Source organism: Prionailurus bengalensis, chromosome B1 (genome assembly GCF_016509475.1).
Source record: "Prionailurus bengalensis isolate Pbe53 chromosome B1, Fcat_Pben_1.1_paternal_pri, whole genome shotgun sequence".
NCBI classification, from domain to species: Eukaryota; Metazoa; Chordata; class Mammalia; order Carnivora; family Felidae; genus Prionailurus; species Prionailurus bengalensis.
The window spans coordinates 133855588-133869843 of record NC_057344.1 but is presented as its reverse complement, the minus strand read 5'-3'; the positions used below and the strand labels follow the sequence as shown (position 1 = coordinate 133869843).

Genomic DNA, 14256 nt, shown 5'->3' with positions numbered 1-14256 from the left:
TTTATTTATTTATTTATTTTATTAAATTTATATCCAAATTAGTTAGCATATAGTGCAACAATGATTTCAGGAGTAGATTCCTTAGTGCCCCTTACCCATTTAGCCCACCCCCCCTCTCTCCAGTAACCCTCAGTTTGTTCTCCATATTTGTGAGTCTCTTCTGTTTTGTCCCCCTCCCTGTTTTTATATTATTTTTGTTTCCCTTCTCTTATGTTCATCTGTTTTGTCTCTTAAAGTCCTCATATGAGTGAAGTCATATGATTTTTGTCTTTCTCTCACTGACTAATTTCACTTAGCATAATACCCTCCAGTTCCATCCACGTAGTTGCAAATGGCAAGGTTTCATTCTTTTTGATTGCCGAGTAATACTGTATTGTATATATATGCCACATTTGCTTTATCCATTCATCCATCGATAGACATTTGGGCTCTTTCCATACTTTGGCTATTGTTGATAGTGCTGCTATAAACACGGGGGTGCATGTGTCCCTTCGAAACAGCACACTTGTATCCCTTGGATAAATGCCTAGTAGTGCAATTGCTGGGTCACAGGGTAATTCTATTTTTAGTTTTTTTGAGGAACCTTCATACTGTTTTCCAGAGTGGCTGCACCAGCTTGCATTCCCACCAACAATGCAAAAGAGATCTTCTTTCTCCGCATCCTCACCAACATCTGTTGTTGCCTGAGTTGTTAATGTTAGCCATTCTGACAGGTGTAAGGTGGTATCCCATTGTGGTTTTGATTTGTATTTCCCTGATGATGAGTGATGTTGAGCATTTTTTCATGTGTTGGTTGGCCATCTGGACGTCTTCTTTGGACAAGTGTCTATTCATGTCTTTTGCCCATTTCTTCACTGGATTATTTGTTTTTTTGGTGTTGAGTTTGATAAGTTCTTTGTAGATTTTGGATACTAACCGTTTATCTGATATGTCATTTACAAATGTGTTCTCCCATTCCATTGGTGGCCTTTTAGTTTTGCTGATTGTTTCCTTCGCTGTGCAGAAGGTTTTTATTTTGATGAGGTCCCAGTAATTCATTTGAATTCATTCAAATTCCCCAGAGGGATTTTGCCTCTGGAGACGTGTTGAGTAAGAAGTTGCTGTGGGCAAGATCAAAGAGGTTTTTGCCTGCTTTCTCCTCACCCAGCTTTCAATGAATGCAAGTGCATCCTGGAAAGAGGGTGAGGCTCTGGGTTTAAATGGAACAAGCCATTTAATCAAATCTCTTGAAAATCCAGGGCATAAGCAGCTTTGCTTTCATACCCATGTGACTCAGTGCAATGCAAGCCCAGTAGGCTTCAGTGTATGGATGACTCCAGAGCACACACAGTTACTCTGGCATCTCAGTGGCACCAGCCACAAGTAATAGTACACAGTGTAGACCCTCAGGGGGATGGTGGTAGTGATGCTGACTTGCGGTGACAGTGCTCAGCAGAGGCAGAGTCCTGATAAGGTCGGATCAATGATAGTGATGCCCTTTAGAGGTTGTGGTGTCTGGAAAACATAGTGGAACCCAATGGGGGTAGAGGACATGGCTGGTGAGAGGTGGCTCAATCATGGGCCTCAGAGCAGGGCTTCTGATCTCATACAGCTTTCCAGGCAGTGACTAACCCCTGAGGAGCCATGGCAAGAGATTATGGAAATGGGAGACATTATGTGATTAACTGGGAATCTAGGAACAGATGAGAAATCTGGGAGATAATGATTAAGCATAACTTAGTGATGAAAAGCTGAGTTTAAAAAGTAAAGTTGAAAGTCAAAGAAGTAAAGCTGCAGTGGCTTGAGAAAGGAAACAGGAGATTTCTTCTGAAATTGTTTCAGATTATTCTCAGGTTAATAAAAATCTATACCTGTTTTTATGTGGCCCAGTTCATGATATTCTTGCACCTGTTTAGCAGATTTTCATTTAATGGTTATGAGTTCTGTCTTTTTGTATTCTTGAAGTCCTTCATCATAATAACAAGAAATATTTTTTCTTTACTCTTTCCTCCCTCCCTTCCTTCCCTCCTCTTCCTTTCTTCCCCGTTCCTTCCTTCCTTTTCCTTCTTCCCTTCCCCTTCCTTCCTTCCTTCCTTCCTTCCTTCCTTCCTTCCTTCCTTCCTTCCTTCCTTCCTTCCTTCCTTTCCTTCCTTCCCTCTGAGAAGTTGTTAATCAACATTGAAAGATTCCCAAAGAACCTAGTCTAATGGTACTTGGCTAAGAATATGGAATGTCAAATGCATTATCAAGGTGCAAGACACATATATCTGAGTTCCAGCCCAAAGAGTTACATTTAGGTACATATATCCATAGCTTTGATTCAGAATTGGTAAATTCTAAAATGCCTGCTGTCTTCTCGTACCTCCAATCTTTTTTTTTTAAATTTTTTTTTTTAACGTTTATTTATTTTTGAGACAGAGAGAGACAGAGCATGAACGGGGGAGGGGCAGAGAGAGAGGGAGACACAGAATCGGAAGCAGGCTCCAGGCTCCGAGCCATCAACCCAGAGCCCGACGTGGGGCTCGAACTCCCGGACCGCGAGATTGTGACCTGAGCTGAAGTCGGACGCTTAACCGACTGCGCCACCCAGGCGCCCCTCGTACCTCCAATCTTTTGTGCCCACTTCCTCATCAGGTGCTAGATTATCAAAGGACATCAGAAAGACTTGATAGGATCTTGCTAATCACTGATGCCATTGAATACTACTAGAAATAAATTCGACTACCTCTCAATCTAGATGACACCAATCAAGCCCTCAGAGGATGGAACACATGTTCAAAATCCTTCTTCTCTCTGGAGGAAGTAGTAGAGAATTGATGAGTCAGACAGACCTGAATTCAAGCCCTCGCTCTGATGCTTCCTACTTGTGTGACCTTGGACAAGTTACTTAGCCTCTCTGTGTTTCCATGTCCTCTTTCATCTTTCAAATGAGGATCATAATAATGCCTACTTCACAGGGTAATTTCAAGGAAAAGAGATGATGTTTACATAGTGCTTTGTCTAATGCATGACTGGACTAGGGCTCAGTAAATAATAATAATAAAAAGATAATGATGATGATGATTAAGGCCACCAATAAGAAAGCCAAACACTGCTAGAGATTGTCATGGAGCCTCCTACAAAAAGAATTAGAATGCCTCCTCTTTTCACATGAACTGCTAATATCCTCTGTGAGGGATGAAACACATCCTTTTAGTCAAGCACTGCAAACACAGCAGCTGCTCACATCAATCCCTGGAGTCCTGTGCTGTTGTCTTTTCTCAGACAGAACACTCATTGAGTTCGGGGGAATTTGGGCTGGCCATGCACGAGCAACGTGAGCTAGGTTAGCCGCACTCTCACTCTGACCTCACACTGGGAGAGACACAGAGCCCAGGCTATCGAAGCACCTGGTGTTCAGATCTCTTGTCTAAGTTGAGGGGCAGCTGGATGTCTTCATGCTTCTGTGCATTTGACTTGCAGGATGTGTCTTGTTCACCAACACTGAAGTTTGCACTCAGGCCTTCTCATGGGTGAGGTCACTTTGCTGGTATTAGCCAAAAACCACCCTCTTCCAAATCTGTCTGATGTTTTTTTGGCTGCAGTGGTAAGTTCCCAGAGCAAGATGGTTTAGACTAAGAAGCACGGCTTGTGTAATGAAGTAAGTGATCCTATTCTGGAAATTTGTTCTGGTGGTTGTGTTTTCTTCATGGTTTTGAGCAAGGACATCTGTATTTTTGTCAATATTTTGGCTATGAAAAGTACTGGGTTTGTTACAGAGCTTTCGTGTGGTCTGTACACATGAGCATTGGTGATGCTGTGACTGAGGCTCAATCTCTCACAAATGATAAGCAAGCAGATTAGAAATGGTTAGAGTCTACACTGGCATTAACTGGTTGGCAATTCAGATGGAGACAAAACAAATGATTTGTTCAATGTCCATTCTCTCTAGTATTTCTCAAATATTCTTTTCAATATCACTCTCCCAAGGGGTCCTTTGAACTTTTTTCCTGTGTCCCCTCTCCATGCAATTGTAATACCACAGATATTCTGTATATCCGGTTATGTACTATACCCATAGCTATGTTTTATATATTAAAAAAAGGATGCTTTTGTCCCTCTAATGAGCCAATTTTGCCCCCTTGACTAATGAGCCTCACTAACTGACTGAAACACATCTCATGCTTAAAAGTACAGTTTACTGTGGTGTAATCAATTGACTATCAGAACTTATGATTGGAGAAACTGAGTCATTCCTATTTTTCTGTTGAACTCTATATAGTATTCATAACAGAATTCATTACTCTAAAAACTTTTGTGGAAGAACACACACAGAATAACTTTGGAGACATTATAGTTGACTTTCTGAGGAAATCTAGTCAAAATTTTCATAATTATAATTTTTTTCCATCCAATTCAGCACTTCTCATATTGTATGTTAATAGTTGGTGAGATTGAGAAAAAATAGCAGGGGAAAGATCTCTTGCAAATGTCCTTCTTCTTATCCTGTGATCATATTCCTGATGAAAGTTCTGGTCTCCTCACATCCAACTGTTGTCTTCCTCTGGACAATGCAAATTTCATTGCCACAAATGCAATTGCCCTCATGGATCAGGAAGGTCACATATACTAAGAAAGAAGGTCAGACGTAGGAAAACCACACACCCCAGACAATGATGACTGGCACCTGACACCAGGCCTTTGTGTTAGGAAGACAAGAAGGAGTCCTTGGGACTTGGGAGCGGGAAAATATTTGGTCCACGGAAAGATGGTAGTTGTTACTCAACTCCTGTAGTCTTACTGTCATGGGGAAATGACAGTCTGCTGTTGCCAGATCATTTTAGCATTTTAAAAAGAAGCCAGAAATCTGAAACTTTCTGTGATTATTAAATATTGCTCAACACTTTTTAAGCCAAATAAAACAGGTCTATGAGCTGGATTGAGCCACAGAACACTAATTTTTGACCTCAGTTCCAGATACGTCCTCCCTTACCAATCCAATCCATCTTGAAGAGAATTTTAAAAATTTAATCATCTCAAAGCGTAATTCACATCACATCCCTTTCCTACTTAAAAGCTCTCAATAACTTCTCACTGCCCACCAAGTCAATTCTAAACTCACGAGCCAGTTGTTTAAAGCCAACTGCCATGTTATACATTATCTTGCCATTTACTTAACTGAACACCAACATTTTCTTTTCTGCCTCTATACTTTTCCTTACGTGGTTTCCTCTGCTGGAAATTTCCATGCTTAAACCCTCCCAATGCTTAAAGGTCCAACTTAGATGCTTCCTTTCCAAGAAGATTTCTCTGCTATTTCTGATAGAAGTTATTCTTTATCAGGGTGCCTGGGTGGCTCAGTAGGTTAAGCATCTGATTTCTGTTCAGGTCATGATCTCATGGCTCATGGGTTCCAACCCCGCATTGGGCTCTGTGCTGACAGCTCAGAGTCTGGAGCCTGCTTCGGATTCTGTGTCTCCCTCTCTCTCTGCCCCCTCCCCTGCTCATGCTGTCTCTCTCTCTCTCTCTCTCTCTCTCAAAAAATAAACATTAGAAAAATTAAAAAAAAAGTTATTCTTTCTCTGAACTTCAATAGCATTTTTTAAAAGAATTTCTTATTGTGGGAAAATATACACAAGATGAAATTTACCTACTTAACCATTTTTAAACCTACAGTTCAGTGATATTAACTGTGTTTATAATGAGCAACCTTACTACCATCTGTTTCAAGAACTCTTTTCATCTTGTAAGGCTGAAACTCTGTACCCATTAAACAATAACTCCCATTCCTCCCTGCCCCCACCCCTGGCAACCACCATTCTACTTTCTGTCTTTATGATTTTGACTATTCTAAGTACCTCATCTGAATGGATCATACAGTAATCGTCTTTTTGTGACTGCTTATTTCACTTAGCATAATGTCTTCAAGGTTAACCCATACCATAGTATGTGTCAGAATTTCCTTCTTTTTCACAGCTGAATAATATTCTGTTGTATGTATATACCACATTTTGCTTATCCATTCATCTGTCAATGGACTCTTGGGTTGCTTCTATGTTTTACTTATTGTAACTAATGCTGCTGTGAACATGGGTGAACAAATATCTCTTTGAGATCCTGCTTTCAATTTTTCAGTATATACCCAGAAGTGGAGTTGCTGGACCACAGGGTAATTTTACTTAATTTTTTTTGAGAAATATACTGTTTTCTACAGTAGCTGTACCCTTTTACATTCCCAATAACAGTGCACAAGGATTCCAATTTCCCCACATCCTTGACAACATTTGTTACTTTCTTTTTCCATAGTAGCTATCCTAATGGGTGTGTGGTAAATAGTATATTATCTGAAAAGGTGCTTGGAATACCTGATGCAGAATAAGTGCTATATCCATATCTGTCCTGCAGTAGAATGTGTTGGTTCCGAAGAAGCAGCTTATCAACAGCAAATTAAAGTTTTTTTCTTTGGCATTTATCACTCTTCATCACATAATATAGATATGTATATAAGTCCCTTCTCCCCTCCCAGGTAATATTTTAAGACAGGGATTATTTTTTATATCACTATGATTCCCTACAGTGGCAAGTACTCAATAAATATTTGTAAAGTGAGCATTTGTGATGTTATTGATTGCTTCATCCACCAGATCATTCCTCCTCACACTTCCCCAAAGTTCCAAATCTACAAAAGTGCTACTTGAGGGGGACCAAATTGAGATAAGGCATATATAATTAAGGAAAGGTAATGTGCAAGAAATGATCGGGTCTCTCATATATTTGCATTAAATCCTCTATCATTTCAGATGTTGAGCCTTTAAAACCTTTTTAAATGTTAATCATTAAAGATTTAATACAAAGTCTAATGACTCTTGTTTGGAGATGTTGCTAAACATCCTGACAATTTTTAAAAACTGGTCTGGCATTGAGAAGGATTAAAGAATGACTGATTCTCAGGTTCCTGACTTGAATAAAGGAATTTGATTTCTCATTTGCCTTTCTACACTCCTATGTATGAGCCGGTATACTTCCAAGTGGCCACAAGAGGGGAGTATCAACCACTGTCATCTTTCACAAATGAGTGACCTGATGAATCATTCTTTCTCCAGCTGAATGCATGCTTGATTCTGAACAACAGTCAATTAAATAATCATACTCCTTTCAGCTGATTGTCAAAGAATGAATGGGGGTTTGCTCTTTATGTGTTCACAGAGCATATAACCTTCAACTTCCAGCTGTCTAAGCAAACCATACTAATTAAAAGAAATATTTCTGGAAAGGGTCTGAAGGACATACAGTCCCTCTCTCTCTCAATTCCACTAATGTTATTTCACCTTTGCATTAAACCAGACTCTGAGAAAATTGTGTTCTTTAATTACCTTGTTTTGCCCCATTTAGAACTGTTTATATGACGAGGGGCACCTTGGGTGGCTCAGTTGGTTAAACAACTCTTGCTTTTGGCTCAGGTCATGATCTCCCTGTTTCGAGTTCAAGCCCCATGTCAGGCTCCACACTGACAGTGTGAAACCTGCTTGGAATTGTCTCTCTCCCTGCCTCTCCCCCCATTCACATGCTTTCTCTCTCAAAATAAGTAAAAAACTTTTAAAAAAAGGAATGTTTATAATGAATTGTGATAAGCCTAGGATAACATGCCAAATCACAATTTGATATAATCACTCGAAGAACATATAAACTACACACTGAAAAGTATTATGAAGGAGAGTAAGCTTCATAGCATGAAAGTGTGTAACAGGAATACTGAATTTAATTGGGAAGAAGTGCTCTTTTTTTTAATTTTTTTTTTTCAACGTTTATTTATTTTTGGGACAGAGAGAGACAGAGCATGAACGGGGGAGGGGCAGAGAGAGAGGGAGACACAGAATCGGAAACAGGCTCCAGGCTCTGAGCCATCAGCCCAGAGCCCGACGCGGGGCTCGAACTCACGGAGTGCGAGATCGTGACCTGGCTGAAGTCGGACGCTTAACCGACTGCGCCACCCAGGCGCCCCAAGAAGTGCTCTTTGAACATGAGGATGAATATAAGTTACCTGAATGAAAGGGGATGGGGCACAGACATTCCTGCTCAGAAGGGCACAGTGTGCATTCGGCAGCTGGAAGAATTCCAGGGGGCCTCAAGTACAGGTAAAGATGAGGAAGGTATAGAGCAAGGCTTGAGAGGGAAGTGAGATTTTGGTGGCTTTACCGAGGCTTCTGTGTTACCCTCTATCTCTTGTCTATGTTATCCTTTCCTAATAAACATATTTTTGTGGAACAAAATGGGGTATAAATTAAAAGTTATTATTCTAGGTTGCATTACAAGCTGGCTCCATCAAACATTACATGAAAACATTTTCCCACATATATTACCACCAAGGCTTGCTCAGGTCCACTGAGGCTCATTACAGACACAGGTGTGCTGGCCCACTCTGAGTGAGCCCGTGGACTTGAGAACACAGACTGGCTTTGCTCTCATGGCATCTGGAGGCTCATGCTATTCGTGCTTTGCAGCACATCCAGATCAAGAGTTAGAATCTTCTTTAGACATTAGGTTTACTGACAATTTAGAAAGAACAAGCCTGCTTTCTGGTTCTGTAAATACTACCATTAGTTAGTTCTTAAAAACACTTCAGGAATAAACAGGCCGAGTGAATAAAAAGGCGGTATTTTATGTCGCTTTTTGATTATAAACCTTCATTCTGTGAACTTTGCTGAGGATTAGAATGTGTTGGTTAAAGATTCCTAGAGGAAACCTCTATGGTTAGGCAATTTTGCCTTCATCTGTTGCTTTTGTTATCAGTATTAAGTTGAAACAAGGCCTTAATGAGGACAACACAAAACATATCAATGCTGCTTATCTTTTCTATGCCCGAAAAAGGCCGATTTCTGGGCCCTTACTAGTTGTAGTAAAACACGTTCCATTAAGTGAGAGTGGTTACAAGTAGGGTCACTTATTCATTGTGCCTTAACCAGACAGAGCTCTTTCTTAATGCTTCGAATCACACCAGACACACTATTGCCACAGGACTTTAGCACTGGCTGCTCCCTCCACTTGGAATGCTCTTCCTCTCTGTAACCACAAGTCCGACTTGTTCACCTCCTTCTAGTTTAGTACTGAATGTTACCTTCTCAACGAAGCTCACTTGATCATCCATCCTATTTAAAACTGGTGGCCCCTTGGGGCGCCTGGGTGGCTCAGTTGGTTAAGCCTCTGACTTCAGCCCAGGTCATGATCTCACCATTGGTGAGTTTGAACCCCGCATTGGGCTCTGTGCTGACGGCTCAGAGCCTGGAGCCTGCTTAGGATTCTGTGTCTCCTTCTCTCTCTGACCCTCCCCCACTCACATTCTGTCCTCTCGCCCAAAAATAAATAAACATTAAAACTGGTGGCCCCCTTGAACTCCTGATTCTTTTTTCTCTATTTTAGGGGTTGACAAACTGTGGCCCATTGGCACACAACCATCTTCATTTTTTAATATCTTGATTGTGGCCAATTCTGCCCTATAACAGCAGAGTTGAGAGACAATGTAGACTGCAAATTGCATGGTAGGTTTTTAATAACTGTTGAATGAATGAATGAATGAATGAATGAATATAAAGTACTCCAAAAAGATTAATTATGGTCATTATTATTTCAGTATATCCACAACTTTTCAAAAGGGAAGGATATATATTACCCCAGCATATATTCCCAACCTAACATGTAGACAGTTGTGACTACCACAAGACTTCCTCACCTATGGTGGGAAGCGTGCTTTTACGGGTTTGTCTCTAAGCCTTATATACCTGCCTACTTCCACTAGAACACCTACATGATCCTAAAATAAACACCAGAGGAAAAGGCTTTTTTATAAAAGTAAACATCTTTTGCAGCTCTAAGACATTTGGCTTTTGTTGGGGAAGTACTATTTTCAGGTTCAGACAGAAGAAGGTCTATTTTTACACTATAGCCAGACAAGACTTAACTATTGAGCCAAATGGGTAGGTGCATTTTCAAACTATGTCTTTATTTCACTTAAAAGAAGAAGGGAAGGGATAAGCTCACCTTTTGATCAAGGAAATAAAAGATTCAACCTTCCAGTTCCTTCAGTAATTGATAAAATTTTTTTCCATGTGGGTTACAGTTCTTGAGCACATTAACAAACACCAATTTATATAGTCTCTTGTCTATGCAAAATATTCACAAAGTTACTGCAAAGGCATTAAGGTTGGAACCCATGTAATCAGAATTCTGAAAATCTATTTTTTATTTCTGCTTTTTAATTGCTACTTCAGTTGTAGTTTCCAAAAGCACAGGTGTATCAGCCTCCTTATTGTTTTTAGATAGTTTTGGCGGGGGGTGGTAAACATGAACTAAGAGTTAGGTGTGGCAGAAGTGGATCTTCCATGATAGCCAGCCTCAACTGGGGATGATTTTGCATTTAGCAAAATCTGGAGATATTTTTAATTGCCATGACTGAGAAGGTGTTACTGGCATGCTAGTGTAACAGCATCAGACAGGGGTGCTTCTAAACATTCTACAATGCCCAGAACAGGTACCCCTGACTTCCCAACAAGGAATTATCTTGTTCAAAATGTGAGCAGTGCCAAGGTTGAAAAACCCTGTCCTATAATATAGTTAATACTTTTCCTTTCCCTTTCTAAGCCATTTGCTTTCTTGCTGCCTTAGTGATGTCATCCTATGCAACCTAGGATTAATAACAGGTGTCTATTTCCTCTATCACTGGGAGAAGATAATGACTGTCCAATACTGCAAATCATTCAAGCATTAAAAATCCCTAAGGAAGGGAATTATTACTACTTATTAAGATTAAATAGTATCTCTAGATTTCATGGCTATATTGATTCAGGGCTGCTTTTTTAAAATTTAAATAATTTAGAGAAGCTTAAAATGTCTAGTTAGTGATCCCCTGTGGGGTCATAGAGAGAAGGTCACAGAACAAAGGGTGCAGAAATCCCTGTAAAAAAATCCATAGCCAATGTGTTTCCTCTTCTAGGTCTCTTTGTGGCTGTTCTATTCCAGACTGTCTCCCCTCTCTGGATCCCTGCCTCTGACCTCTCTGGCTTCTTCCTCTTCCTAAAGGATAGTTTTGCTCCAACCTCTTATTCATTTCCCCTTAATTTGCTGAGTATTTCATCAACGATCTCGTTTTACTCAAGCATTCCCTTGGGGTCTCACCCTTCACTCAAGTAGCTTACTGCGTTTTTCCTGAACAAATATAGTGTCTTAACAAGATAAATTTGGATGAAAAAAATATTCTCTTCTAAATAAATATAAATCTAAATATAAATATTTCCCCTTGAATACTTAATAATTTTATCTCATATAGCCCTTCTTAATTAGGAAATGGATAAATAGTAATTAACATAAAAAAGAAAACCAGAGCAAAGAATTACTTCATTTATTTTAATTTGGGGCTAAAAAGAGAACACTGTGGCTTTAAACAAGGTTCCTAATGTCTAAGGCACCTAAATCCTTAAATTGTTATTGGAAGAAACTGTGTTTGTTTTTTAATTTTATAAAAGTCTTGGGTTCATGGTGACAGAGGGCTGGCATAGTGGTAGTGGTTGCTATGTAAATGGAGGACCCAAGTGGTAATCTTGAAGGGTCAGAATACCCTATCTTCAACACAGATTATCTTCTCACAAGAGTTTATGCAAACTAAAAGAATATTATGTGCACTTCTACATAAATGTCTAATAGATTTTTAAGGGGAGGTTAGTGATTAGGATATAACACAAGGCTCTTCTACTCAGCAAGTTGGAAACATGTTAGATGTAGAAGATTGAGTTGACTAGGCCACTGGTCCACCCCATTATGTTATTTCTTAGGTTTCTATATGTTTTCTTAGAAGAGGAGAAATATTTTGTCTATATCAATTAAATTTAAGAGAAAATGTAACTTATTTTCCATTTGCACCCAATTTAACATCCAAAATCCTTGTATTGGTTTATAAGGTCTAGAGGATATGGCTACCTCCATCTTGCTAACCTCATCTCCTACTCTCCCCTCACTCACTTACTCTGTTCTAGAACTCTGCCTCCTTGCACTTCCTCAAACTCTTCAGACACTCTCTGTCTCAGGGCGTTTGTACTTGTTCCTTATGCCTGGAATGTTCTTTCCTAGTTTATCCACTTGTTTCTTCCAAACTCAAGTCTTTGCTCTACTTTTTTCTCATTGATCACACTATTTCATATTTCAAAACACACCTTTGCCTTCTCCCCTCAGCTTTGTTGATCCTTCTTCCCTACTCAACTTTTCTCTGGTTTTACACAGTATTAATAACAAACTAACAAACGAAATAATGTACTCATTTATAATGTGACTTGTTTATTTCCTACTTGCCTCTGTTAGAATATTTCTCAAGGGCAAGGACTTTTGTCTGTTTTGCTCCCCAAAATATCTCAAGAGCCTAGAACAGTGTCTGGCTCATAGTAGCCATTCCATACATATTTATTGAATAAATGAATGGGTTGGTCAAACATAAGCAGGGACAGAGAGCTCTAGTTATGGCAGTGGTCTCTGTGAGGAGGTTGCAACTCTCAAGAGGGCAGCTTGTAGACACCCTAAAACAAGGACAGAAGGAAGACAGAGGTAGGGGAGAGGGGGTAATGTGTATTGTATTTTACAATCTTTTTCTAGGGTTGGCCTTGCTGATGGATATCTGAGGAATAGGAAAATTCTTGGATATAGGTGCTCATAGGCAGCTGTTTCCAGTGTATGTAAGTGTTGTGTGCGTGTGCGTGTGCGTGTGTGTGTGTGTGTGTGTGTGAGAGAGAGAGAGAGAGAGAGAGAGAGAGAGAGAGAGAGAGAGAGAAAGGCATTGCAATAGTATGGCTAAGAAACTTCCTGTCACTCACTTGACCTCTCATACCTTCCACCTCCATGCACTCAACCAGCATGCTGATACCTGCAGCATGCCATCTGGTTTTATTTTTATAGTCAGACAAAGATGACAAACTCAAGACATCTTTGGATATAACCTTAAATACCTCTCAGGGCCACAGTGAGACAAAACAACTTCATTTTTACCAGACACAAGACAAAGATGACTCATCAGACAAAACAAATCTAGTTTTACAAACCCACCTGCTCACTCCTGGGAAGCTGTTTTAATGTGATATTCCAGTGTGCTCCAGCTGAATTAGAAGGCAAAATGGAACGTTTATTAGAAGACTAAAAGGTCACGTTAGTTTACACTTTCTTCCCCAGTATGAGGATTCTGCTAGTGAGCACAGCTCTGAGCATGAGCTCTGAATTACGAATCAGACTGCCTGGGTCTAAATCTCATTCCATTACTTAAATGGCTATGACTAAAGTTATTTAGTCTCTTCATCCTCAGTTTTTCCCATTTGTTAATAGTATTGTGAGATTATCATGAGAATAAAATGAGCTGATATATATGTAAAGTGTCCAGCAAGGCTGAGCAAAGGGTATCTCTTAGGCATACTGTATAATATAGGCAGTCAGATTGCCTATATTAAAATCCTGGCTTTACTACTTTCTTGCCTTGCAACTTGGGGCAAGATACTTCACATCACTTTGCTTCAGCTTCACTTTTAAGGGAAAAATTACTGCAAAGGAGAATTCAACAAAACAGTTTAGGAAAATAACTTCTGAAACACCTGACACACAGCAAGTGTGCAATAAAAGGCAACGGTTATTACTCTTACCACTACAATTACTACCACTACTATTACTGTTACTGCAACCACAGCTGATGCTGCTACTACCATATTAGCAATGTGAGAAGGCTGGAAAAAAACCCATAAACTTTTACTCTCATAGAGATTTTGGTTTACAGATTTTGAAGACATTTTCTCTCACCTTCCTATCCATATTCCTTTGTTTATCCCTGCAGTGCATTTATCAAAAGAAATTGGTGAATGTTATCAAGATACCAGAATAAGGGGATGCACTTCAGATTCTAGACTCTAGAAGTAGGCGTGGAGTTCCTTGGATTATAATTTGAACAGCATCTTTGAGGGCAAAAGTCCCTGTTTTCCGGTTCATTTTATTTGGAACTTGACATCCTGAAAATAATGGAAGGAACAAGGAGCTGGCTGTAACTGAGGAATAACTGGTCACTCTGGGAGAGGCAGAAAGTTCTCTATGAATATCTGTTTTGTCTTTCTCTAATATTAAAATTCCTGAGTCATAGTTGGGCACTCTGATTTTTAGTTGGAGACTCTATTTCCCAGATTTATTTGTAGCTAGCTGTGCCCTTATGACTAAGTTCTTGAAATAGAATGGCAATAGAAGTGATATATACGACTTCCAGGTTACACCTTAAAAGAAACGAGTAAT

At 39.6% G+C, this 14256-nt stretch overlaps 1 long non-coding RNA gene across 1 annotated transcript in view; it reads right to left on the bottom strand.

Moving 5' to 3' along the window:
- Positions 1-13035: 13035 nt before the first annotated feature.
- LOC122478678 overlaps positions 13036-14256 on the bottom strand; it is a 56062-nt gene continuing 54841 nt past the window's right edge. The window contains exon 3 of the long non-coding RNA XR_006296148.1: positions 13036-13088. This is a non-coding gene — a long non-coding RNA (uncharacterized LOC122478678). The remainder of the gene's footprint in view (positions 13089-14256) is intronic.